The sequence below is a fragment of the Ostrinia nubilalis genome, chromosome 18 (assembly GCF_963855985.1).
Source record: "Ostrinia nubilalis chromosome 18, ilOstNubi1.1, whole genome shotgun sequence".
Taxonomy (NCBI): Eukaryota; Metazoa; Arthropoda; class Insecta; order Lepidoptera; family Crambidae; genus Ostrinia; species Ostrinia nubilalis.
This window is the reverse complement of record NC_087105.1, coordinates 4370208-4396274: the sequence shown is the minus strand read 5'-3', so window position 1 is coordinate 4396274 and position 26067 is coordinate 4370208. Positions and strand designations below refer to the sequence as shown.

The window sequence follows — 26067 nt, the reverse complement described above, 5'->3', positions numbered from 1 at the left end:
TCAGTTTAAGCTGAATTCCGATATTGTTCCCAATCTAACACAACATAATAGAGAAACTGTAGTACTGTAAAAAGTACTGTCAATACTTAAAAGTGTCTTTCACTCTTTCCTATATTAATGAACATAAAACGTCGATTTTTTCTTTGACTGTCTACTTTATTTAATTAACACTTACTCAATAATACTTATTTACAATTTTGATGTTGTATTCATGTTTTCAGTATAGACACATTTTCCACATCAGTGAAAATTTTCCACGCGTTCTCATTTCATAATTAAAATAAACATTTACAATAAGCCACGAATAAAAAATATTGTCGTTTCAAATTACATGAACAAATAAAAGCAAACATTTACCTGCTAAAAATAAAGCAAAGAAAATGGGGCATGTTTTTTACTCTTTATGTAAATATATTATCGAAAAAGATTAACAGATTCTTACTTCGGGAAAACAGTTTCCTCCGACTTTGTAAATAAATACATATCTATTCAATTAAATCCAACGTTATACCGATATCTACCTGGCAGATATTAACAATATTTTTATTAATTACCCACTACGTACCTAATTATTTGATTAAAAAATATTACCTTTGTAAAAACAGTGCTAAAAACATTTATCGAACTGGAGTAAAAAGTAAAATCTTAAAACCTCCTTTTTATTTTAAAATTACTCGACTTTGTACGAAGAATACATAGGTACCGTAAAGTCGTATGACTTTAGCCCTAGGGGATGACTTTGGCCCTAAATTGGTTAAAGTTTAAAATTCGCGCCACACCTCTCCTACAGTCTGTTTCGAAAAAGTACGCGTAAAAATCAATAGATGGCAGCACAAGCTGCCGGTAAAACAGTGTTTCGAGCTTGTGGTCTTTTCTCTGATTGGTTAATTTTGTTGCTTTTGAACCATTTGTTTTTGGAGCAAATTTTTGTGGTGCAAACTTTCGTGTGTAACTATTAATTCAGGTAAGTTCCTTTCTAAATATTTGATTGAAAGTGTGATACTTATGTCTGTGACCCTCGGCATCGTATTTTTTTATCAAAAAATTGAACTATTTTTGTGATATTGCTAAAAAGTGACATGGTCAGAATTTTAATGAGATTTTGTTTCACTTTGGCCCATGGGAAAAAGTGACCCAAGGGTGTTATTATAATGTATTATTTTTTTTTTTCTTAGTTCCATCGTTACAGGAGACTAGTCTTAATCACAGGGACCTGTATTCAAAAGTTGGAGCAAGCACGAAACGAAGGCAGCCCAGTTCAAAACATCGTTAAAAAAAGAAACTGATCGTCTCTGCTGGCCAGTCAATTAGTGCAGCAGACATTGCAGAAGCAACTTCATCAGGCTTGATGCTAAAACCACTCGCCAAGACTAAGAAACGACGACAACAGAGCCGTGATTCTACTACAAGTTGTAGCTCTTGGATGAGCGAAGTCTCGTCTACTCAAGAATTACCTGATGATGACGTCGAGTTTGAAGACGAATCACAAATTAGAATGGACATGACCCCAGAAAAGGTTCTAGCTGATCAACATCTTGAAGTGAGCAATGCTGTTGATGTTAGCGAAGAATCAGACGACTTTAGTATAAAAATGTAAAAATATTTAACTTAAAATAAAAAAAAGTTACTCTATTTGATGTGGTTTTGTAATTTTTCACCAATAGATAATATTTTTTGGGGCTTAGTTTGTCCCAGCAACCACAATCTATCGATTTCAGAACAAGAAAATAAGCAGGCCAAAGTAATGCAAGCCCTAGGATGACTTTGACCCAAAGTTTGACAAAAAAAAAATTATACTAAATCCTTTATATGGCTACCAAATATTTGTGTGTATAGTTTCCTTATATCCCCAATGATACAACTAATTTAATAAAATAAAAATATAGGCAAACCCCTTTCAACTGTAAGGTGAAAATGAAAATATTGCTGAATATTGGGTCAAAGTCATACGACTCTACGGTACATACATACATGTAAGTAAGTATTATGAATACCTATGTCTGGATGCAGGCAGCGCAGGACCGGTCGTTATGGAAATCTCTGGGAAAGGCCTTGTCCAACAGTGGACGTCATTTGGCTGAAACGAACGAACGAACGATGAATACCTATGTAGATTTTTTGTAGTGAGATTAATGTAATTTAAGAAGTGAATTTATAACTAACGTGACCAAAATTACTTTTTTTTTTCTTTGCCGAGTATCACCACGTATCACTACGACCGGTACTGATGTATTGGGATCGCCACTATTTTTTCTTACAGTTCGCCTCCGAGTCCTGCATCCATTAGGTAGTGCAGTATCTTTTGGGGGGCGATATGTTTTACATCTTGTGGGCTTAGATGTGTTTGCCCAGATGTAAGCTCCGCTTCTTTTTTTTTAGGCTTTAAAAAAGCACTTTTACACGTCCCAGTATTAACCCTAACACTGCTTCAGGACAATAAATGGGCCAGTGCTGAGAAGAAACAGCGCAAGAAACTCAGTCACTATTGCTTGCGCATCAAAGGTCCACAAAGGACAAAATTACTTTAGTTATAAGCACAATTTTCTGAGTGTGTCAGCACCCTAACAGACTCACGGAGAAAATAATAAAATTATTATTAATTCCACCGTGGCTCCGCGTTGGGAGCAAAAGTAAAACAAAAGAATGAATTGGTTGATTCAACTGCTACTAGATTAAATGAGTAATAGTTGTGTTTCTGCAATTTATCACCCGTTCTTGTTCATTTTGCCGTCAATTTCAATAAGCTGGGGGAATTGAATTACTATTTTATGCAAAACTTTTTAAAGTAATAAAAAGTATGGAGCTGCACAGATTTAATCAGCTTTAAAGTAATTTCTGTGTGTAAAAATTTGTTAAAATTGCTAGTTTTACTGCCACATTATTATATATATTACAGGTAGCTACTAGCGACCTAAGATCTTACCTGAGTCTGATTAAAAAATACCTGATCTGTTACCTATATTATTTTACTGCACAGTTTCTAAATAAGACCTTAGCATAGTTCTTTCCTAATAATCTGTCTTTCTAGAGGTTTAAAAATTATCTGTTCCTAAAGTGCAATCTTTACTTATTTACGCTAGTTGGTGGAACGCTCTCATCTCATTACTGATGCGATATTTTTATAGTCCATTTAGCGAGGTATACTATATAGAATTAACTTATAATCAATAGGAGTAGAGATCAATAATAATGAAAATGTCGCAGAAACTGAAATTTTTTTCAAACGATGTCAGTACGAAGTCGTGGGCACAGCTAGTCTATACAAAGAAAGATAAGGGAAGGGCAAATCCCGCCCAAGGAAGTTCATTCAACCTAAAACCGGTTTCTTGTATTCCGTCTCCAAAATGTCGGTGGGTATAATTTACCCAGCAATGTATTGGACCTTGAACAGCTTACCCAGTGACACAGCGCTCTATCCCCCTCTAATCTACGTAATTTATGGCAGTAAAAAGAGGACAGGGACTGAGACTGGGTCTGTAAACCGCGGGGACAAAATGGACTATATTTTCCATATTCTTTTATGCAAATGCGTTACAAGGATTTTAGTTGGTATGCTAGAATGTAGAGTTGTATCATATTTCAAAAACTCAACAGGCTTTGCGTGCAAGATTGTCACAAGGAACACCAATCTGTTGACTTAATGACTAGTTTTGTTGTAATAAACTACTGAAACAAAATATTTCAGCTGATTGCTATGGAATATGATTAAAATTATGAAAGCCCACAAGTACATACCTACACCCTACTACATTTCGTCATACACCCTAAAGCCCCATCATACTACAATACGAGTAAAAGTATGCCTAGTCGATTCATAAAGGAAACTGACATGACTTTAGTCGGATAGTTATATGTAAAAGTATACTTAGGTTTGCTAACTAATAAAATACAAAAATAGAACACTCTGACGACAGATACTATAGATATTAATATTTATTAATAATCTGCTTGTGACAAGATCTCTCCAGTCTCACAAGAGCTATACAGGGTGTGGTTTAGTAATTACAAGAACAACACAAATAAATTTCTAACCCTGTATGAAAGAAAAACTTACTTATACATGTCAAAGGTTATCCATAATTTAATATCTTCCCTTCTCTTGAAGCTCACACGCTACAAAGACATTAATGTAATATCGTCCATTTGCGACGACACTGTGATATATCAAAAACAGTGGTTTTCCAGAAAACGACTTTTTAACTTTTGAATGACCATAACTCTTAAAAGAAGGTTAGGATTACCTAATTGTGTATGAAACGTTTAAAGATTAACTATTAATAAATTTAAATATTTATAGTAAGACATAAATTTGCGTCTAAATTGATGAAATTATAGCGATTGAAAAAAAAAGAGACAACTTATCACATTGTTCTAGTAAAAACATAATATTTTGAAGATGGTAAGTTCAGTTGTCACGTTGAAGATGATGTAAAAAATTATATTTATATAAGTCATTATTTAGATAAAACGTTGATCTTGAAAAATTTTATTTTATTTTAATAACATTACAATCAGTAAAAATGAGGTAATTATTGGAACAGGCGAATATTTCGCTTTGCTATGTTAAATTGCACTTATAAAAATATTATCTAAGTAGACAGACAGTTGTATATATACAATATTAAGCTCACATTAAGTTTTCTTATTCTAAAAACTAATGCTTATCAAAATAAACGAAAAACTCTCAAAAGTAAAATCTCGTAAACTACTCCAAAAAAAAACACAGTACTTAAGAGAAACTGTACTAAGTAGGTATGTATATTGTATGTATGCAGAAGAAAAAATTGTAGGTACCTACTAGGTTAGTAAATAGATATTTTATAACAGACTAGTTATGACAATCTAATCCTAAAATTATCAACGCAAAAATCGCCGTCCCCGGCGAATAAAATGGCAAACATGCGACATTTTGGTACCTTTTCGGGTGTTTTAATTTTTTATACTTATTTAAAATTAAATTTATAAAAGATAATTATTTAAACAATGTATTAATAGAGAAAAATAACAACCACTATTTATAAATAATGTAGCCATTTTATTGGCGTAGTTTTTCTGAAATAGTTATATAGCAATATTATTATACAAAACTATGTTGCGCCCGCCAAAGTATATTTGGGCAATAAGCGATAAAGTAAAATTCAGTCAATTGTTGATGATCTGTAATTACATTAAAACATTAATATACCTTTTTTGCAGAAAGCAAAACATAGCCAATAGAGCTAAGTAATATTGAATAATTACATAATAATAAATAAATAAATATCTGGGGTCATCCAACGCATTGCTGTTCTAGCATACTTCTACTGATAGATAATTTTGTTAGCTATCGTCTTAGATTAAGCTAATCTAAGGCTATCGTATGATAATATAAAATATTTTGCTTGTTGTGTCTGTAAAAACAGACAGTCGTATAAGTATGTTTGATTTGCACTGTATTACTAGTATTTGAACTATTCTTCAAAACGAATGTATGTTTATCAGTCTACATCTACTCGTATTAGTTATTAATATTATTAATTACCGACGTTATTGTAGCTCAACGAGACCTTTCACAGCGCTCACATAGCGCTGTTAGTCATGTTGTCGGATTAGGTTGTGGAATTCCTTCAAGCAGTGCATCGCCACAAATGTTAACCTTTGCTTTTTCGCATTGCTAGATCCCATCTGTAATGATATCTGGACTTTAGTATTACTATTTAGCGTATACAACGTGACAAGTAGATATACCATTCAATTTCAATAACATGCATTCTGCAATAACAGAACATCAACAAATGACCTACAACATATTTCCATTATAGGAAAAATTTTCATCATCTACAACGTTACTAGTTAAGATGTCCCGATGATACTTCGATTTTCTTACAAGAATAACGTGACATATAAATAATTTCTCTTTTACTTTGCTTTTTGTTTTACAAGAACATTGTGATAAGTATGACATGCCACATTGTCGAATAAAATAAAAATATTTAAAAACTTACCTTTGTCATCAATACCGCGGTATCCTCGAGATGTCACGTTTTTCTTAAAAACAAAGAGGACCTCACATCTCAAAGCGCAGGTGGCAACTGAACTGTCACAGTGTCGAAGCTAACTATATCGCCGAACGAGCCAGCGCTATAACGTAATATTTTGTTTCTTTCTCTCATAGTATTGTTGTTTTTGGAGTAACAAATACCCTGTTTTTGGAGATAAAAGAACCCAAGATCGCGGTTCAGAATTTCGGTAAAACAAAAAATCGTATATCTCGAGATGTCACAGTGTCGTCGCAAATGGGCGATATATTATTTACTCGCCTCAACCGTTCCTTTTTATTTGTTTTACGTGATAATTCTGTTTCCATCAGAGCACGAGCTACAGAAATTACCTGAACACCTAACAATAATACAATAGAACAAAACAGGAGGGTTCGGCATAGATGTTTGAAGTGCAAAATAAGCTATAAACCTGAATATAAATAGACTAGCTGTTCCCGCGACTTCGTACGCGTGAAAATAGTTTGACTAATATTTCCCGTTTTTGTAACATTTTTCTTTACTGCCCCGCCCCTATTAACTGTAGGGTAATGTTATATAGCCTAAAGCCTTCCTCGATAAATTGGCTATCCAATACAAATATTTTTTCAACCAAACAAACTCTTCAGCTTTATAATATTAGTAGATAAAATTTGCTTTTTAAACACAAATGTAGAGTTTAACTTAGCAAGTTAACCAACGCTGTGCCTTATCAAGTTTTCAATTCTAAAATCTTTGGTCAAGCTGATGTTTTGCAAGGAGTTAACGAGTGACAGTTCAGTTTATAAAGAGGAAAACAATTTAAGCTTAAAATTAAAAGTATTTCTAAAGTTGGTTGATAGAGGTTTTAAAAAGTATACCTAATCGCAAAAAAATTGGTTTTTGGTCACAATTCACTTACGAGTATATTGAGTGAGTGAGGCGACCACGAGTCGGAAGACGTAGCGTGGGCAGGCCTCCCACTAGGTGGACCGACGATCTGGTGAAATTCACGGGAGGGGCCTGGATGCGAGCGGCGCAGGATCGGTCTTCGTGGAAATCCTTGGGGGTGGCCTTTGTCCAGCAGTGGACGTCTTTCGGCTGAAACGACGACGATATTGAGATCACTTACTCGAAATTCGAACCCTGCTGCTGCTGGACTATTGTGGTGAAATCCCATGTAACACAAGCACATTTAGCTTACCGCGAAGGGTTAACGGGGCTAAAATTTAACAAATCACATTTTATTAGCATTGCAGAACCAATTTTTGAGAAAACATTTATGCATTCATATCACATTCATCCAGACATTTCACCGAGGGTTCCTAAAATCTCCGCATAATTCTGTTGATTTATCCCTCAGTTCACTGGGGAATCCATTTTAACTTGCCATTAACTAAATGAAATGAAAAGATTGTTGGAGTTTGACACTAATTAAGACTTGAAGTTCATAATGTAGATTTTGAACTCTTTTGACAAGAGAGAGAGCCGTCTGGACTTATCGGTAAGCGCAGTTCGACGTCCACCTACGAGGTGGACAGATGATGTCATAAAGGTTGCAGGAAAGCGCTGGACGCTAGTCGCTACCAGCCGGCCTATCTGAAAATCATTGAGGGAGGCCTATGTTCAGCAGTGAACGTCCTGTGGCTGAAATAATGATGATGAAAGAGCAGCCCCGTAATTTTCCGGATCCGTGATAATACGGTCCGGAGTAGTCATAAAACTGTTTGTATGGTAGTTTACGCACTAGATCCGAAATCCGTCATCCCATTTTTAAATTCAGTCTCCTTAAAAATATACGCTACCTATATTATGTAGTACATCTCCTAGAATATGCGGTATATTCGACGGCGTCAACGTGAAATAGTAGAAAGTGAGTAAAGTTTTGCTTAGTTTGTGACTTAATGATACTTATACAAAGGTTTATTTATTATAATGATTTATTTATGAATAGAACGGTAGTACAAATATTACACTATTCAAATAAGACGTAAGTAACAAAGTTCAGAATAACATTTAAATACTTATAAACAATCTATACTAATATTATAAATGGGAAAGTAACTCTGTCTGTCTGTCTGTCTGTCTCTCTTTCACGCCTAAACCACTGAACCGATTTTAATGAAATTTCTCATAGAGATAGTTTGAGTCCCGGGAAAGGACATAGGATAGTTTTTATTCCGGTTTTTGAAACAGAGACGTGCGCGATAAAGTTTTTCTGTGACAGACAAAATTCCACGCGGGCGAAGCCGCGGGCGGAAAGCTAGTTTAACATAATTCATCAGTAAGTATTATGTACTAATTATACAAATGAACTGCCAATTCTAAACTAATGCGCCCATAATTTGCGTATTACATTATCTAGAACTCCCAGAACTCTCAACTACAAAGTTTCTCACAATGGTTATTTAACTGCGAAGTGAAATGGAACTATCATTTTAACCCTCTCCAGGGCCGTCAAAATTTACGGGGCTAATGGTTTCATGCGGTCTCTGGGACCGGAGGCATGTGATTGGCTTACGAGTATTAGGCTATTCTCGGCGATCTTTGGCAGATAAGTAACCCTATGCTGTCATAATTTTGTTAATCCTGTCGCTAAAGTATCCGGTGTCGGTGTCGTATATGTGAACCCCATTTGAATAAATAAATAAATACATATTTTGCTATAGTTTGCGCCGGTACCATAATGAGTAATATGTTGATTTGATTTCTGCCATCCTCGATTGACTTTGGCTACAAACTGCTTCTAAATTGGAAAAAACCTGATAGGAATAAACGGTATTAAAATGCAATCATCATCAGCATCATCATTTCAGCCATAAGACGTCCACTGCTGAACATACCTCCCCCAATGATTTCCATAATGGCCGATATTAGTAGCGGTCTGCATCCAGCGCTTTCCTGCTACCTTCATGATGAAGATGAAATAACACAATAAAAATTGTAGCTCAGATTTACTTATGTAGTAATTGAAGAACAAAATTGCCTTTAAAATAATTTCAATCTCCAAAACTCCTTCCAAGTACATCGTTCTTCTTAATGCGGTCCTTTCAACCCCTATTTGCAATAAAGTGTTAACCGTGAATCGATTCAGCTCGGGGGAAGAAGTGCAATAAATTACCCTCGAGTTGGGCGTGTAACAGTGTTCCTTGGCACGCTGACCGAGCCAATAGACAGGAACATAAAATACGGAACACATAATACAGCGATGTCAATCTTGGAACCACAACTTTGCATTACGGCGTCACGAGCATTGAGAGGGTTAATTTTGGAAGAAATATAGCGTAATACAATTTGTCTAAAATATTTCATTGTATTCCTGAAAACTTGAATTTATCACTATTGATATTGAGTGCAGTATTTAAAAAGTTGAAATTATATTGTCTAGTTAATTGTACTACTAAAACTAAGCCTTCCACTAACGCTTTTGACCACGCGGCCTTTCTCTCTGTGGTTTAATCACTACCAAATCATTTTTGATAATATTAGAACTTAGGTACTTCAAAAATAATATAGATTTTACACGACATCCTCGTCGATCATCCATCAAAGTATTAAAAGTCATCCAGCTAATTCTCTTCAATGAAAATATTTCACCGAAAATATCCTTTAAAGAACGTTCCAGACTTTTTAGGCCTTCTTTTAACAAAGCAAAATTATTATTAAGTTTTTACTTTTTAATATCAGTGTCCTAGAAATGAGTTTTTTTCTTTTCTTCAGATACCGTGTTCTTAAAAATCGTTTATTGCTCTCGACTATAAGCTAAAAAGAGTTTTTAACCTTTAACCAGTGACATGACTATTTTATAACACTATAAGGGACATGACGTCTCACAGGCTACTACTTCGAAATCAAAAAATTGACAAAATTGCATGTGGATTACTTTAAAATTGTATTTGTATTTAACTATTGGTATGTCAATAAAACAAATGTAAATAAATTCAATCATTTTTTTTATAATTACATAGAAAAAAACTATAATTACCAATAGTGGTAATTTTCAGCCTCAATTGATATGAGGTCCTTTTTTAGCATTTTAATAGACTTTATATAAATTCTATGTCAAATTTAATCTGGGGGCACGGCAGTGCCCCCACCAAGTCGAGCAAAAAAGCGGCACGGCCGTACCATCCTTTTCTCGAAGCAATTCAGGCCATTTTCGACCGCCTGTAACTTCGTTGTGGATAAAACTAGAAGGCTGAATTTTCATTAGCTATGCAGGCATTGTAAAGACACGGTATATTTAAAATTTCATTCAATTTGAACCAGTAGTTTAAGAATTATACTTCGTATCTCTCCCGAAGATGATTACGTTTTACATGCAGCAGTACCTGGGATGATGCGGTCCTTATCACACTTTTAGAGAATATTTATTTAAAAATATAAGTTTTAAATATAAGGTGTTATTTTTTATACTGATCATACTTTACCAACGCATCTAATAAAATCATACAAATACAACCCAAGTGTTTTTAAAAAAAAATTCAGGCTAGTTTTGGTTTTTACTTTTCCTAACAAAAAAAAGATATTATTTTTACAACCATCCTGTCTTCACTCACTGCCTCTCTCTCTTTCTTTACTCATTTCATTCATACGAGTACGAACAATGGCCGCGCGTTCATTCAACGTTCACACAGATAAAGGTTAGATTACACTAAACCTACGTTACCAAAAAATATCACTCGTGAGTATGTACGATGTTACGTCATGTTATAGGTACTACGCGCTGGGAGAAACAAAATCTAGCCACATAAGTAGGTAAATAAGTGTATTTTCATTAGTGTAATAGCGGGGGACTTTTCCAACGAACCGAGGCGAATCATCCGCGTTAAACTAGAAATTTAAAAAAGGATAGAAATTGGAATTCAATATCTACGGTTTCGTAATGCCTACGCAATTTATTTAGAGACGTAATAAAAAATTGATAGGTACATACCTATTACTACTTCGCTTCGCGTCAGTGGAAATGCTCCCTAATATTGAATATGAATAGGTGTTGTAAATAAAACTCACTGATCAATTTTCCTGGTTTTAATTCCTAAATTATGATTTGCCATCACACTTTAGATTCATTGATTTTACTTATTCACACATTTACCTATTTTGAATGTTGTTATTTAAAGTTCCTAGGTTATTATTACACTAATCACAATACATTTTGAATGTCAAGCCTTTGTTGAATGTTCACGTAAACACTGTCTTGCACTGTCTAATCTAGCCACGATCGAATTGAGGTAATGCTTCCGGGCTGCACACTTGCTTGCTGTTCACTAGACACCACGTCGGATGTTGTATTCACAATTCGCGCACTAACTTTTTTATGGAAAAAGTCCCTTTCGCGTAAACAAGCACTCATCTGTCCAAATCACACTGTAGGTAGGTCTTAGATTAATAATCTAAGAGGTAGGTATGTACCTAGGTAGACTTCGCAATATCCATCGATAGAACTCGGTCGCGGTCGTGGCCCTCTGGCAACAACTCCTTGATAAGGCATTCCGTATTTTTACGCAAAAGCCGCCGTCTGCGGCGCTCGCATCTGGGTACCGCCAGCACTGTGCCGGTGATTGAAATTGAAATCCAGAACTTCGTCCTCGAAGCGCACGGGATCTCGTCAAGTCAGGATACGGCTGCGCTCCCTGAAGCGCTGCGCGGCTCCAAACAAGCAAGGTGTGAAGGTTTTCGACTCGTCAATGTTTCTCGTCGGCCAGTTAGTGTGCCCGAAACATAATTTCACCTGCGTTTTGTTATTTATCAAGCGCGGCATTGTAATAACTCGCACACACACACTGCAATACGTTTGGGCACAACATTGGACTGACTGGGACGATTGTTTATGTTGTTGCGCTCCCAGCATGCCGATCGGCAGCTCGGCGCGGGCTGTGGGCGCGGAGCGACTGGCAGCGATATCAATATGGCCGACTCACGCGGCGCGGCACGTGGCAGCGGTCGTTGCCCTCGGCCGGCTACTACGATAGTGCGTAAACGAATACTCACCGCGCTCAAAGGATGATTTATTTTTTATTTTTTTCGAAACATTCTTTGTCGTTTTACTCGAAAACTAGCCTGAATTTTTTTTTAAAAACACTTGGGTTGTATTTGTATGATTTTATTAGATGCGTTGGTAAAGTATGATCACTATAAAAAATAACACCTTATATAATAAAGTACGTGTTTTGACTCCTCAGCACCGTAGTACATTCCGCGGTCCGCCATATTTCTTGTCATTACTTGTGTTGGTGTTCGTCCGACTCACACGTACTTTTTCAAGAAAAATAACTTAGCGTGAAAATGGGTAAAAGGAAACGATCAAGTAATGGTGATAATAGTGATATGGTGAAAAGTTTGTTAAGAAACCTCGTATGTACATAGACAACGACAAATTATAGTTTTATCTAATGATGATGAATCAGAAAAAAAACATCGTTGTCTCCATCGTGCAGTCACTGCAGATTTGCAGACATACATACATACATATTTAAAACATTCTGGTAAGTTGTGAATCGTGTATTTTGAAATTGTTATGAAATAATGTGAATAATTTCTATTTTTTGTATTAAAAATGAATATTTTTAACTACCCTCCGTGGTAATACTTTGTGTCCCGACTTAATCGTGTGTGGATACTAAACTACACGTACAAAAATCGTGTTATATAAAATACATAAACATCCCGACGTAAATCGTGTGTGGATGCTTTATTGCTTATCCCGGCGTATATCGTGTATGGATACTAAACTACACGTACAAAAATCGTGTTATACAAAATACATAAACATCCCGACGTAAATCGTGTGTGGATGATTTATTGCTTATCCCGGCGTATATCGTGTGTGGATACTAAACTACACGTACAAAAATCGTGTTATACAAAATACGTAAACATCCCGACGTAAATCGTGTGTGGATACTAAACTACACGTACAAAAATCGTGTTATACAAAATACATAAACATCCCGACGTAAATCGTGTGGATACTAAACTACACGCACAAAAATCGTGTTATACAAAATACATAAACTTCCCGACGTATATCGTGTGTGGATAAGACATTTTTAAACTGATTGCATTTTGCTTTGATTATTTTCCTAACGTATTATCTTATAACGTGGGTAGACGTATCAACACGTCGTAAAATAGTATAACATAATTATAAATATAATAATATACAATATACATGGGGTATTTATAATTTGTTACCCTATCAAATACAAAAATCTTTATTGTGAAGTATCACTAATAGAGCATACAATAATTACCTACATCAGACGAAAATACCGGGTATTTTTAAGTCAAAGCCTTTCAAAGACTTTCACAAGGATCTAGCAACAGGTTGGAAAATATTGATTAATAGATTTCCTACCTACAAATAAAAAAGAATTGATGAAACATTATTTACTTGCTAAAAATTGCGCATAATAATTACTTCAACAAAGGCAGCAATACAACTGAACATCTTATTCTGCTTCTGTTTGCTGTACGCATCCTTATTGCAACTGATTTCACCGAGCCTTCAATATGATTTGATGAGCTATGTCACAAATGGAATAATATTCAGTAAGGAATTATGAAAACCTTGAGCGATGCTGGCGGTTACTTTATGACACTCAAGAGATATCATGAAAGAAATCAAAACGAATCTCTTGTTTGGGTCAGATTTATCAGACCACTCGAAATCATCTATGACTAATATAATTCAGTAATACCAGCTCAGCACGTCTACAACTCATCAGACTGTAAACGCAAGGGGGGCATTGTGAGCGAGCGGCAGCCGCTGAGCAGCGAGTGAACCCCGGCCAGCCCAGCAGCCGCCGGCTCCGCCGCCGCCGCCTGCGCCGCGGGGCCGTCTCCGGTTAATCCGAGACCCAACTATCATCAACCGAATCGGAGATGATAATTTTCTTCAGCAGATAGGCACCAAGATGCTAGTAGCTGGTAGACTTAAATACTACTAAAATAAATGGCTTACCTAACATAACAAAATTAAATGATACTACTATTTTGTCCTGGATCAGGGTTATATACTTAACCATGCCACACCATGCCAAGTTGGAGTACCCCAATGTAGGTCACATATTACACCTGAGGGGAGTAGTAGGTATATTCGACAACTGTACAAAAGCCAAATTGTAGACATAGATTTATTCTAAATTTAAAGGAATTAAATAAATTAATTAATATTAACTATTTTAAAATACAATACTACCACTGACTTTACATTATTAATTAGATAACAATATATTTTATTATGTGAAAACCTTAGATTTGAAAGACTCCTATCTTTTATTACCAATTGCTGAAAATGGATGAATTTGACTTCGTTTGTCATGGAACTCCAAGCACTTTAATATTCAGTTGTTTGAATTTCTTCGTGATCGATCGTTTTTGTCTTACATCCGCACGGTGCCTTTTGTCTTTATAAAATTACTAGCTTTCCGCCCGCGGCTTCGCCCGCGTGGAATTTTGTCTGTCACAGAAAAACTTTATCGCGCGCGTCCCTGTTTCAAAAACCGGGATAAAAACTATCCTATGTTCTTTCCCGGGACTCAAACTATCTCTATGCCAAATTTCATCAAAATCGGTTGCGAGGTTTAAGCGGGAAAGCGTAACAGACAGACAGACAGACAGACAGACAGACAGAGTTACTTTCGCATTTATAATATTAGTTGGGATTAAAACCAGTTTTACACTTTTTGCAATCACTCGGCCATCTATCTGTACCAATACCTGTACCAATACCTGTACCAATTTTTATGTATTGGAACGGTCAGAATGCTGGAATAATATTCAAACAACGGGAGATTTATAAGAGCAACTAGGGTAGGAGGACAAAAGAATTTTTATCCAATCAAAATAATAATGTTACCTACATTTATAAAATTTACATTTTTAATACGATAGAAATGAATTTAACTTAACAAAAGTGCAAGACACTAGTAATGCTAAAAACTACAAAAAATATCATTCGAGTAATTTGCTTCATTCTTGGGGTTATTGACCTCAGCGTGCCCCGCCGTTAAAATAACGGCTGGATGTACACGAAGTTACCGGGAAAAACATCTTGGCACTCAATTACTCAAATAACTACAATAAACATTATAATGCATCTGCCTAGAGATTACATTGACACAGCACATCATGTACCGTGCAATCAAATGATTTGTTTCGATGCCTCAACCACTGGTCAACCTCAACCGCAATCGCGCAACGTGTAACAGCCATTGGAAATTGGTCCCAGTTACAGTTCCTTTTACATTTAAATACCCTGGAATTGCTCGCTGCACTGTATGATCTTGAAACATTTGCATCTCACCTACTTATTAAGAATAGACAATGCAACGGTTATTGCATACAACACACAAATTTAAATAATATTGCTCGAGAGTTACGAGTATGGAATTGGTGTGGTTGGGTGTGAAAACGTGGTCACAGATTTCGAATCTCGTCAATCAAATATAGACACGTACTATGAATTTAGCAGACTACGCATTTACAGAAATTACATTACCTTTTGGTATTCCAGAATTCGTCTTATTTGCAAGTACATTTACTATTCAAAATCACCAATGTTCTACGAATGCATCTTGGGAGTTAGACCCTATTTCCGAAGTTATTGATACTTTCACATTTAATGTAACTCTAAAGTTTTATACAAAAAAATAAAATAAAATAAAAATAGTACCATTCTGACCTACTACCGTGGTACCTATTGTGGTCAAAGCTCCTCGTTTCAAAAGTCATACGTTTTGAACCTAACAAAATTCTGTTGTGTTCGCCCTTCAGAGTTGATCATCCTCTCCATGCGGATTTAACCCTGATGGTCGGCAACTTATCAGGCAATCGCTGTTGAGGCGGGACGCACCTACTAATTCTCTGGATATGTTAATGACATCTTTCTCACATAGTACATACTAATATTATACAATATACTTAAAGTCTAAAATCATGGTTGTCATTCAAATTCAGCTCATTTATTGGAATACTCAACGGACAAATTCAATTATTCTGGTGTTAGTTACAGTACAGTACTCTCAATGGTTACCGTTTGACTTTATCTATACTGTTATATCAGGATATTACTACTAATGACTGTATCAAAAGTTTTCTCAAAAGCGTGTTTCGCCTCAGACCGCCTAAATATGACACTACTTGGTATTAAATTATCATTTCCCTAAAAAAAAAAAAAAAAAAAAAAAAAAAAAAAAAAAAAAAAAAAAATACAGTTAAGTGTATATGTCTTCTAGTTCTGGTTTCTGCACAGATAATGAATACTCCGAGTTTATCTAATAATATTACTAATAATATTTTATTGTATCCAGACTAAATATAAATTAAAAAGTAGGTAGATGAAATTGATGAAAACATTAAAACCGGACTCGATTAATTTTAACAACCATTTATTATTGTACCTATATATTATTACCGTACATTATGGAAAACCTTGTACTATGCCCAGCCTCAACACTTAAATCTTACATTGACAGGACTATTGGTATACGCACAGATGATAATCTTTTTGTCAGTTACCAAAAACCACTTAAAAAGTGGTAACTCAGCGGTACTTCAAATTTGATAATATCTATTTTTATAGCACTCATAATACCCGCCATTCGGGCTTCGTCTGCGTCCACCGGACTGGCGTTAATTTAATAATAATAATAAATAATTTAAAATTTGTAAGTCATTCGTAAGGCTTGCAAGCTAGTGGACCTAATCTTGTCAAGTAGGCATTTCTTAAATATTAGACTAGAAACTTACTTAATTTAACTTTTTGTGTGATTGTGATTTTGTTAACTGTTCGTTTCAAAACCATCATTAATTATCACGAAAGTAAACAATGTTTTGTTTATATACTAAAATACCTTGAACAAGTTAATAGTTCTACGGTTGTAATTTTTTCGATGCTCTAAACATCTGCATGTAAAACGTAATCATCTTCGGGAGAGATACGAAGTATAATTAAGAATCAAACGAACTTACCTGTGATGTTTGATATCTAATTATACGAGTGTCTTGACCGAAGATGATTACAGTCCCACCTCACCCGAGAATAATTACCCTTAACCGATCGAAAAAATTTGCTCTAAAATAATGACAAGAAATATGGCGGACCGCGGGATGTACTACGGTGCTGAGGAGTCAAAACACGTACTTTATTATATTTAAAACTTATATTTTTAAACAAATATTCTCTAAAAGTGTGATAAGGACCGCATCATCCCAGGTACTGCTGCATGTAAAACGTAATCATCTTCGGTCAAGACACTCGTATAATTAGATATCAAACATCACAGGTAAGTTCGTTTGATTCTTAATTATAACGGGTCAAAGTTACTTAATTTTGTCACTCACTGACTGACTCACTGACTCACCGATCATCAAAACTCTAAGGCACTTCTAGCAGACCTAGAAGCTTCAAATTTGGAATATAAGTAGTGTTTGGTGTATGAATCAAGGAAAAACTAAAATATTTGGGGGCACGGTAGTGCAACCGCCAAGTCGAGTAAAATTTTTCAATTTCGGTCCAGTTTTCTAGATACATAACTGCTGTCTACAAAATACAAAAAGAAATGATATTTGGGGGCACGGTAGTGCAACCGCCAAGTCGAGTAAAATTTTTCAATTTCGGTCCAGTTTTCTAGATACATAACTGCTGTCTACAAAATACAAAAAGAAATGAGATCCCATCAAAAACAATACTTGTCAAAAAAACCAAGTCTCGCAACTCAGTTGTTCTACGGTAAAAAGTTGTGAGATCCATGTAATACCAAGTCCAGGCCAGGAAATCTTTAACGTTTTACATAAATATATTGACTTGGCCATCGCATGAAAACACGTGTAAATTAAATTATTTAGTGCGATGGCCAAGTCAATAATTTATGTAAAACGTTAAAGATTTCCTGGCCTGGACTTGGTATTACATGGATCTCACAACTTTTTACCGTAGAACAACTGAGTTGCGAGACTTGGTTTTTTTGACAAGTATTGTTTTTGATGGGATACTTTTTACTAAAAATCTAATAATACAGAAACCGAAAAAACATAAAAGCCACTTCTGAAAACTAAAAATAAAAATTCTGACACCCGCTCAATTTGGCATAAAATCAATGGCAATTTTTGCAGAAAAGGCGAGAACATTGCAAACATAAATGGGATTTTAACACCCCAACACAAGTGTACTGTGGCGGCGTAGCATGGCTTGGCACCCGGGGCGACCCCTTCCCCCCCTTCTCACCCCTCATAAGACCATAAGTTGGATGTTCATATTGCGGGGGGCTAAAGCACCCCAGAATGGTCTGGTGTCCCCCAGAATTTTCGGGTTACCGATTTGAAGCCGAAAGATTTTAGTACTAAGTCATGAGCTATATTATTATGATGAGATGATACCAATCGCATGCACCCCCTTATCATGACATATCAGATGCGCGACGTCCTTGTCATGCAGATGCACCTGTGGGCACTAATCTTCGCGACTGAGTTGTCACTCCGTTGTCACCCCCTGATGCTTGGCACCCTGGGCGGACCCCCCCCCCCCCCCCTTACGCCGCCACTGTCCGCTGTGTACACTGTCATTTTGTGTAGTTTAGGCAGACAAATACTGCATGCCCTTTGCTTGGCTTGACTTGTTTCAGGATGGAACAGACGGTCCATCGTTTGAACCTTGATGAGGTTCAAAAGGTTCAAACGATTGACTGACCGTTCGTAATATATTATTCTTTGATGAATTCGTGGGCTGGAGTTATCATTTCCTAGTCTTTTCTGCCATTTTGCACTTAAAATAAAAAGTAGAGTGTAAAAGTTTTTGTATGACAACTAGGGACATGTAGCCTCACAGGCTACGATCGATTTTCTAATTCGTATAACTTACGTGCAAAACAACCGATAACACGTCTGCCTTCTTTTGTGGTCGTTTTAGCACTAAAACAAAAGCTACTAAGACGCTGGGTCGCTGCAAGCGAGGGGAAGTGGTCAATTCTAAGAATTTGAAAAACATGAGACGCCTGTCAGACTACGTGTCACTGGTTAAAGGTTAAAAATATTAAGTACCTAAGTAGGTACGTATTCATTTAGGTGCCTATCCGTCCCACTTGAGGGAACCTACGTACCAAAAAAGATCGCAGGAAATTCGTTTCTAAACTCACCAAACATGAAATAGCTTTTGTCTTACATTGCACTGATATTTTCAAACGATGTATGTACAGACAAGCACATCAAACTATACATTTTTGTTCCAAAATAGAGCTTATTACAACTACGTAAGATGCCGCAGTGTTTATATTGATGTGCGCCAAAAAAGTAACATCAGTGAATAAAAAACCTCTATTACTTCTAGTAATGGATATTGGAAAAGGTATCCAAAATACATTATGGACACAAAATGGCAGGAATGAATGGATTTCTTTGTTTCCGAGTTGAACAATCGGGACATTAGAGGCGGGTTATGTTAATTTCGGGTTCCGACCACAGTCCAAATTGAACGGCCAACGCATTTGAAAGGAGATGAATAACTTCACCGACAGAAAAATATTTTTCGATCCTTTAATAACAACGTAGCGTGGGCAGGCCTCCTACTAGTTGGACCTACGATCTGGTGAAGGTCGCGGGAGGTGCCTGGATGCGGACGGCGCAGGACTGGTTTTTGTGGAAATCCTTGGGGGAGGCCTTTGTCCAGCAGTGGACGTCTTTCGGCTGAAACAAACTAATTGCAAGCTATTAAAAAGTTTGCTTGTACCTATGAGACACTAGTCGGAGGACAACGCATAAAATATAATTTCGAACATGCGAACTTTTCTAAATCCACTTTTCCAAGGTTAGTAGGCACAGTTAGTTCATTGTAGGTAGGCAGTGCGTATTAACGCAAATGAAGATATAGGGCTTAGTGAAGGCTCAAAAGTGTTTTTATATAGACTGTTGGTTCTACCTGAGCTACGATCTGCGACCGGGCAGAAGCTAATGTCCGCGTTGTTAACACGAGGATGTTTGTTTCGGCGCGGGGCATCCGTATCGTTGTTATCTGCCCGATAGACGGAGGGTTGTGACCGTTACATACTGTGCGAGCGCCCAAGGGAGCCTTTATGGACTAGCTAGGCAGTTGCCCGCGGGTTTGCATGCGTTTGATAGCTATCTTTTTATCTTTGTACATAGAACGAAAGTGGGCCAAAATAAATCATTTTATAAACCCAATGATGGCTGGAAGGATTTTAAAGATTTTGTTAGATGCGGATCTGTCCTGAATAGCAGAATAACTATCTAAATTACTAAAAAAAATCGGGAAGAAAATAAAATTTGGAAAAAAATAACTAAGTTTGGAACTTCTCTGCAAAAGAATCTTCTGCAACAGACAACTTTTTTTATAAAAAAAATTTTAATACGAAAAAATGTGAGTATCCCTTTTTAATTTACTTATATGTTTTAAATTTTGTATAATTCCCCAGTTAAGATCCATAATTTGTTCTTTAACTTACCAAAAACACCTTTTATGTTAGGTTAGAACAAACGTACTTGAATTCATTGTGCATGAAGTAACTCTAAGTTTACTCAGAAGCCTTGAATGGAGGCGGCAAAACTTAGTTCTAAACTGTATTTAAACAATCACTTACTGTTCGTCTTTTCCAGGAATCTTTAGCTACTTAATTTTGTTACTTTAACTTAGTTACAAAATTTCTCAAAGATTCTCGGATTCTATGTGGTACCATAAAAACTATGGTAGAGCGTAATTCCAATAATCCTTTAAATAACGAAGTTAACATATTGAGTAATATGAAAAGTTAATAGTACGGGACTATTCCCACCTCTCGTTCCCACCACTGCAACTCCTGTGTAGCCAGGATCTACAGCTTGACCGCCACAAAAACCCAACCAATGAAGATCAAGTTTGTCCCGGGGGAAAGTTAAACTGTCATTGGACCCGCAACGAAATTAATCAGAAGAACATAGGAGGAGTTCGAAATTAAGGTTCGACTTCCCTCCATTGCAAAGCGGATGACAGGTGACAAACAAAGGTTTAAAACCTTTAAGAAAAGATTATGCACCACGGGCAATAAATTAAATTAAGGGGGCCTATCTTATGAGCAATTAGCAACTACCTGCCAATAATATTTTTCACAAAATCGCTTAAGTTAATAGTACGTACGTACCTATACTAAAAACTGAAGAAGGTAAAGAACTGGTGAAGGTCGAGGGAGATCCCTGGATGCGAAATCCTTGGGGGAGGCCTTTGTCCAGCAGTGGACGTCATTTGGCTAAAACGACGATGATAGTAAGTAATATGTATTTAATTTTCTAGCTATCCCCAACATTTTTTTTATAAATAATCAAAAACAAAATATATCTGCAGATTTCTGCAGCTGCTATGATTGTTGCAGATTTGTACCGCGTTTGCAGCAATTTTTTCCCTTTTCTTTGATTCTATTCATACATATTGTATGTAGATTAGTAATAAATAATAATATGTAATAGAATAATATGGGGCAGAAAGGTTCTGGAATGGAGGCCGCGTACCGGAAAACGCAGCGTGGGACGTCCACCTACAAGGTGGACCGACGACATCGTAAAGGTAGCAGAGAAGCGCTGGACGCAGACCGCTGCCAATCGATCAACATGGAAAGCATTGGGGGAGGCCTATGTTCAGCAGTGGACGTCCTATGGCTGAAATGATGATGATGATGATGATGATAGAATAATATGTATATAGAGCAATGCTTTACCTAATTAAGCAATACCAAGAAATCCAAGATACGACCTTATTAAAAATAAATAAGACCTTTTTTCATGTGCATGTGGATTGAGTGATCCTTGCTTCAATCTTAACAAAAATCGAGGAAGTTTTACTTAAAATATGTTAAAACATTGCGATGAAGTTTAAAAATTTGTTAAACCTAAGATAAAAATGTTATGGCCAATAAATAGGAGCACTCATACCGCACGCTTTAAGAAAACGTCAACATGTTTATTTCAAAAAATAAAGCCTTTCCACTTCTTTTTATAGTATTGAAAAATTGTTAAGAATATGTTAAAACTATTAACAAATTCAGAAATTCCTTGCACGTCCCGTTCCAAAGTTATGACGATTATTTAGGATCACTCACACCGCACACGGGCCGTATGAGTGCTCTTCAAAATAATGACTTTTTATTAATAAATACGTTTTATTTCCCCTTCTGTTGGGAAATGTGTGCAAACTGACGAGCGAATTTGTTAAAGAATAAGTGTGACAAAACTTAAAAGCTGAAGGAATAAATTAACCTTTATTCTTTCCTCCAATATGCCGTATGAGTGATCCTTACTTTTACCTCTATCTGCTCATATGTAGTTCGTAGGCAGACTGAGATAGTATCTAAAATTGTTAATTGTTTTTAACAATTATTTGGCATATATTTTGCTTTTATTAAGGTCATAATTTAAGAAATATCAGGCTTAGATGATTCCTAAAGGAAAATGTTGATTAGGGTACATATGATTTTTTATTTTGTGAGACTGTTCCGATTCGTCAGACGTGACAATGCAAAACCAATGCAATCTAATATGTAGTAGGTTTAGGGGCCTCCGCTAAAACTCGCGGGGGGCGTCCGTCGCCGCGGTCGGCAGTAGCGCGAGTTTTAGTGGTTTACCCCTACATCTTGAATGATAGAAATAAAGAAACATTACAATTGTTTATAGGATTGAACTCAAATTTGACTTGTAATATGAATTGAGAAAGATACTCACGGTTTTATTTAAATGAATTACAAATTTCTCAACAAAACTGTTTTTTTTTGGTTGGACTATAAAATACGATAAAATAATATTATTAAATCTCACATGTAAACTTCAGATGAATCGAAACAGTCTCTCAAAATAAAAAAATCATACGTACCCTAATCAACATTTTCCTTTAGGAATCATCTAAGCCTGATATTTCTTAAATTATTATGACCTTAATAAAAGCAAAATATATGCCAAATAATTGTTAAAAACAATTAACAATTTTAGATACTATCTCAGTCTGCCTACGAACTACATATGAGCAGATAGAGGTAAAAGTAAGGATCACTCACACGGCATATTGGAGGAAAGAATAAAGGTTAATTTCTTCCTTCAGCTTTTAAATTTTGTCACACTTATTCTTTAAAAATTCGCTCGTCAGTTTGCACACATTTCCCAACAGAAATAAAACGTATTTATTAATAAAAAGTCATTATTTTGAAGACCACTCATACGGCCCGTGTGCGGTGTGAGTGATCCTAAATAATCGTCATAACTTTGGAACGGGACGTGCAAGGAATTTCTGAATTTGTTAATAGTTTTAACATATTCTTAACAATTTTAACAATTTTTCAATACTATAAAAAGAAGTGGAAAGGCTTTATTTTCTGAAATAAACATGTTGACGTTTTCTTAAAGCGTGCGGTGTGAGTGCTCCTATTTATTGGCCATAACATTTTTATCTTAGGTTTAACAAATTTTTAAACTTCATCGCAATGTTTTAACATATTTTAAGTAAAACTTCCTCGATTTTTGTTAAGATTGAAGCAAGGATCACTCAATCCACATGCACATCCTTTTTTCGCACCTTTAAATTCAGCCAAGGGCAAACATCTCATTAGTTAACCCCTACCAAAAGAGATGTTACTGAAAGATCTCAATTCCAGTAATTAACAGTCACATACTAAATACTTGGAAACTTGACATAAAACCTCCACTAGGAATTTCAACCTTATCTGGACGACATAAGGTGGTATAGCCAAGCTTGTTAGTGACCGGTGGCCTGGTCAGGGTTGTGGTTTGCCAATCTGGCTTGCAGGTCGCTCGTTACTTAGATGGTTATCCAAAACTAATGGCGTGCTGGTAATTAAACAAGGCGAGTAGGCTTCATAATAACAGCCTTTGTAACAAGTTCCTATGGGATCTTGTGGGTATTCTGCTACATACTGTCTATTGGATTTAGTGCGCTTGGATTAAGATTAGTAATATTTGAGATTAAACTTTTGGTTCGGTGATAAAGTAATATTTAACACCTCGTGAGGTAAAATTATTTTGTGGTGATCACACAGAGACACTTCAGTTAAAATAACACTGAGTAAGTATTGAAATAATGACACGTAGGTGTAACACATTTAAGTGACACATCGGCTTTTAAAAAAAATAGCCTTTTCTTGTCTTTTCAGATACGCACACTTGAAATTGACCTGTATTTGCAATTACACACACTTAGATCATTATTTGTGATATGGCCACGAGTTTTCATGACCCATCCATCTGAGTGCTAAAGCTCATAAAATACGAAAACTTTGACATTTATATTATTAGGATTCTTGGCAGTTACGATAAAAATATATCGAGCCGTTCGCACCTCCCTCGAGTTTTCGTGACTCAGATAACTTGATTACGAGATTTATTTCTGCTTTGACCCACAAATAAGCAATCTCTGCCTCTGTGAACTCCGTCAGGGCGTGGTTGCTTGTCAAGCACTATTTTTGTAGTATCAGTTTGCAACAGGGTTGACTACTTATCAACAGCATCAAAGTACTTACATACGTTTTTGTTGCAAAATAAAACATATTTCAGTTACGGGACTATTCCCACCTCTCGTTCCCACCACTGCAACTCCTGTGTAGCCAGGATCTACAGCTTAACCGATAAAAACCCAACCTTTAAAGATCAAGTTTGTCCCGGGGGAAAGCTAGACTGCCATTGGGTCCGCACCGAAATTCATCAGGAGAACATAGAAGTAGTTCGAAGTTAAGTTTCGACTACCTCCAGTGCGAAGCGGATGACAGGTAACAAAACAAAGGCCTATTTAATGTTATAGTTACTTATAATTCCGCTTTGAATAGGTATCTTATTTTGTCGTAAAAATACTTAGCTCATACCATTCCTATAACCCTGTAATTCATTTTGCAGACCTTGGACCTGGAATTGACTCCCATAGGGTCAATTAAATAGACCAGTTTGAATATCACTGGCTTAGACAAAAAACCAACCAATTGAACCAAAAATGCGGAAATATTTCTGCGTAGAACTTCTGTTTTGGACTCGGTTTCGTTCAGTTCGTTTGTTTTTAGGTTCAGAGGTTTTTACTTGGCTTTCAGACATTTTTTGTGCTGGCAACCCTGGTTTGTAGATCGTCCATGTTGGCCGGCGGCCAATTGAGGACGTTTGTTGAAAAATGCGAATTGCCGAATTGTGTTCTCTTACAGAAATAGTTTACGATAGAACTATTAGATGGAATTTTACCCTATTGTATGGTTTTAATAAGGTTGATTATAGCAGTTACAATATCATATCTATACTAATATTATAAAGCTGAAGAGTTTGTTTGTTTGTTTACTTGAACGCGCTAATCTCCGGAACTACTGGTCCGATTTGAAAAATTCTTTCAGTTTTAGATAGCCCATTTATCGAGGAAGGCTATAGGCTACAACATCACGCTACGATCAATAGGAGCAGAGCAATAATGAAAAATGTTGCGAAAACGGGTTTTTACGCGTACGAAGTCGCGGGCAATACTAGCATTTATAATAACACAGCAATAGTCGATAGCTAGGGTACCTATACTCGTTCGCTGAATTATTGTGGTGAATCTACTCCAAGCTAAAGGAAAAATTAATTTGTATTTTTTTAAATAAATATTAAGCTTATTAAAATTAGGATCTGGTGAAGGTCGCGAGAAGAACCTGGATGCGGGCAGTGCAGGACCGGTTGTTTTGGAATTCCTTTGAGGAGGCCTTTGTCCATCAGTGGACGTCGTTTGGCTGAAACGAACTAACGTTACCTTTGAACATAAATTTCTCCACTTACTGTCAAAATATATATGTCAGTAAACCAGGACTTTGACCTAAAAACAAAAATAAAAAAGATGTCCTAAGATGAAATTCCTGAAATTCGTCTCAATCGTTTCACCCATTCTCTTTGCTAGCTCTATGGTGGCATATTTTATTTGGACCAGGTCACGTGATCTAGATGGCTTCAAGTCCTGCGCATTTATTTTTCAGCTTTACCTTTCCGAGTCGACAAGCGGAGAAAACGTTTTGGCAATTCTCAAGTCACTCGGTCAGATTAAGGACGACGGTTTTAGAGTAAAAGGGACGATACA

The 26067-nt window shown here is 36.1% G+C and overlaps 1 protein-coding gene and 1 long non-coding RNA gene across 2 annotated transcripts in view; both read left to right on the top strand.

Annotated features, from left to right (window-relative positions):
* LOC135080856 (uncharacterized) overlaps positions 1-26067 on the top strand; it is a 498609-nt gene that overhangs the window by 412846 nt on the left and 59696 nt on the right. The window lies entirely within an intron of this gene.
* Positions 719-1632, top strand: LOC135080377 (uncharacterized). The gene is made up of 2 exons (XR_010258990.1): positions 719-964; positions 1190-1632. It is a non-coding gene; the product is annotated as an uncharacterized LOC135080377 (long non-coding RNA).